The following is a 3,927-nucleotide window of genomic DNA, read 5'->3' as shown; positions in this document are numbered from 1 at the left end:
GCTGTAAGCCTCTGATCTCTGTGAACCGCCGCTGACTGCGAGAAAAGGTTTGTGTAACCTTTGGTACAGGCCTCAGAGGCTGAGAGAAATGCATGTAAACTTGATGATAGCTCTGCTGAGGGGTCTTTGTGTTCTCAGGGGTCTTGCAGGAGGAAAGAGATGGGCCACTTTTGAGTAAAAGGGGGTGGCGGTTTTTTGAAAACCCCTCGAAAACCGCCCTCTGGCCTGGGGTGAACAGGGAAGGCTCACTGATACTGTGAGATCAGAGGAGAGACCAAAACAGACACACATGAGGTTAATCAGAAAATCTTCAGGTTATACAGCTGAAGGAATGGACATATTAAGGACTATCAAATACCTACACTACCGTTCAAAAGTTTGGGGTCAGTAAGATTATTATTATTATTATTATTATTATTTTATTTTTGAAAGAAAAGTGTTAGTTCACCCAAAAATGAAAATACTCATATCGTTCCACACAGGTAAGGGTCCGTATACACCAAGAACAATAACTATAAAGATAACGATAAAGATATAGTTTTAAAAATCGTTCTAAATATAAAAGAATAGCACTGTCCACACTACAGCTATAACGATAACGATATAGGGAAACAATATCGTTGGGATCGCTTTCAGAACGATTTTTCCCCCTGCTGTTGAACGATAAAACACTGCCAGCCAATCAGAATCCATTCTCGCTCGCGCATTTAAAATGGCCGACGACTTTGCGGAGAAGTTAATCGCCGAGGTCCAGAAAAAGCCACATCTGTTTGACAAGTCAAACCCCATTTTCAAGGATACTTTAAAGAAAATGGATATATGGATAACAATCGGGCATACCCTTGGAATAAATGGTGAGAAGTATTAACGATGAGATCATTATGCCAGGCTAGCAAATAGTGTAATAAAATTACCTCAGGTATCTAGCGTATCAGGTATCTAGTTTCGACAGCATTGTCTTACTTCCTTTGAAGTTGCAGTGAAAAAGACTATACGTTTTTATTCCAATATATTGACTACAGCTAAGTTCACTGTTAGATTAGATCGTTACACTAACTATTCACTAGAAACATAGCATGCTGAGGACATCTGCTGGTTTAAACCGTGTAAATGCAACAAGAACAGCAAAAACGTGTTGTACACACTTTAAAACCGCAGCGCGTGAGTTTAGAATAAACAGACCGTTATCGTTAGTTGGTGTGAACGCAAATTGTCGTTATAGTTATCTTTTTAGTTGTTGTTCTTGGTGTGAAGGGCCTTAATGATGCTAAAAATTCAGCTATGAGATCACATGAATAATAAATTACATTTAAAATGTTTTCAAATAGAAAGTTATTTAAAATAGATTTAAAAAAAGAAAAAGAAAATCTTATTGACCCCAAACTTTTGAACAGTAGTGACTTTAAAGGGATAGTTCACCCAAAAATGAAAATTCTGTCACCGTTTACTCACCCTCAAGTTATTCCAAACCTGTACGAGTTTCTTTCTTCTGCTGAACACAAAAAATATTTTGAAGAATATGGGTAATCAAACATTGTATTCCAAAGTATGGAGAAAAAAAAAAAAAAAACTATGGAAGTCAATGGGGACTAGGTACCAGTATTCTTCAGAATGTCTTATTTTGTGTTCAGCAGAAGAAAAAAAATCATACAGGTTTAGGTCAACTTGAGGCTGGGTAAATGACAACAGAATTTCCATTTTTGGGTGAACTATCCCTTTAAGATATTATAATTTTGATAACTTTGAAATACCAACTGATCTGCCAGTCTAGAAACACAGAACAAATGGGTCATTAAACTCTAAATCAACTGCTATTATTATTATTATGAAAAAAAAAAAAAAAAAAAAAATCATTTTGATAATCTTTAGTTGGTTCAGGTTGTAAAATGTGGTGAGACTTCCCAAAAAATACAGAGATTTTTTGAATGAATAATTCATATTTAAAAAAAAAAAAAAAAAAAAAAATTACGTCTTCCTTTCCTCTGTTGATTTTAAAACATATCCATCATACATTGTGCTGCTTGAGAAACCCTGGCAACATTAGCTGCTGTCATTGGATAATCAGTGTAATATAGCTGTTGTTTTTTTCCTGTGAGCTGTTTGGGTGTGTTGCCATGCAAGAGGAATGTTTCTCAGGTTTCTTTCTCTTCAGGTTTGACACTTCCTGTTACTAGCTGATGAAGAGATGTGTCTGCAGTCACATTTGTACAGCTTTGAAGTTTAATGCAAACCCCAACAAGCTCTGCTAATTCTGGGTATTGCACTGCTGTAAGTATTAAACTTGTTCTGAATATTAAAAATAATAAACTTATTTTAAAATGTTTTATTGAAATACTATAAACATTAAAAATAAAATACAATTTCATATGTGCCTTCAATTTTTTATTTAAGGATATTAATATCAGAGTAGCTTAACCAGGTCCTGTTATGCAACAATACAGTTGTAGTAAAGATTCCACTGTAAAAATTGGTAATTTGCCATTAACCTAAAGTGCTATTTCTACCTGATTTAGTGCATAAAAATGTTTTTTTTTTATGTTGCTATAAATCAACATATTCAGATGGATTCAGTGATGTTAATAGTTTTGACTTGAATAAAACCAGTCAAATTAGCAGTTACCATTTTTAGATTAACATTTTTTCCCAGTCTATACAATTGACTTTTCTAAAATGTATCCTGTAGTCCCAGCCAATAGATCCTAGACTTCGAGGCGTCAGATATCAGCTTACCTGAGAGGCACCATGGTGGTCCGACCATGTGTTGATCTGGACAATGATGGAAGCCTGAAATCATCTCTGCTCCGTGAGCCAGGAAGTGGAAGCACAGAGCTGGAGAGCAGGTACGTCCGGACCAGAGTGCGATTTCTCTGCATTGCCCACTGATGCTTTAACTCCACAGTGTTCACACTCAGCCCAGAAGGTCTCGTGGTTGCACTCATGTCTGTACCGACAGCACCAGACGGACTGCAGCCGCCCCTCGGGGGTGCATGTGTCCACATACAGTGATCAATCATTCATGCACATTAAAAATACATCAGGTAAGCCCATTGGTTGCACACCACCAAATTCTCCCTCCCTGTCTCCCTTTCCCTCGTTCCGTTGTCATCTTACATCTCACAGAAAGACTTGAGCGTTTCTGACATCTTGGCACATGGAGATATCTGATGTCCGGGTTGTCTTTGAATCATCTTCAGTTCAATAAATCCCAACATTGGCAAATAAATTCTCTACCTCAGATGAACCATTTAAAATAAACTAGAATGCATGTTGTAGTAGCGTGTTGATTTAAAATTACCCTGAAAAGGAACATGTCCCAACCTGAATACTCATAAATCCAAGTATTCTTAGAATTGTGCATCACATCGAACTTTTTCTGCCAACTGCTATGTCAGTAAATATTTATGGTGATTAAGTGATCATATTGAGTCACTGTTAAATTAATCAGACTACAAGGATGTGATATCCTATTTGACAATCATAACTAACAATCCTTGAGAAAAGTGTTTGCTAAAAACACTGCCCAAAAACTCTAACCCACATTTACCTCACCACACTTCTCAGACTGCAGGTTTATTTTCCTTTTTGAACTATTTCCAGAAGTAGCTGTCAGCCAATAGGACACAACAGTGATAAAACAAGAGAAACATAGCACCTTGACCTTAATTGATACTGGACAGCAGCCTGGGTCCTACTGGGTTACAGAGGTCTGTCTGTGTTTATAGACCTGCAGAACTCTTAAACATGTTATTTTCCTCTCTCTTTCTTAAAGAAATCTTGCCAGTATGTTTAATAAAAAGACATTGGATTGATATGCTAAACCAAAATACTAATATTCTAGAAACAACTCCAAAACAAGTTAGCTACATGATCAAGGTTCTGCATTTTCAGGTAATGGTTTCATCTTTAAAAAATAAATTCACACAAAAA

The sequence above is a fragment of the Ctenopharyngodon idella genome, chromosome 19, assembly GCF_019924925.1.
Source record: "Ctenopharyngodon idella isolate HZGC_01 chromosome 19, HZGC01, whole genome shotgun sequence".
Taxonomy (NCBI): Eukaryota; Metazoa; Chordata; class Actinopteri; order Cypriniformes; family Xenocyprididae; genus Ctenopharyngodon; species Ctenopharyngodon idella.
This window is presented reverse-complemented; position numbering follows the sequence as displayed.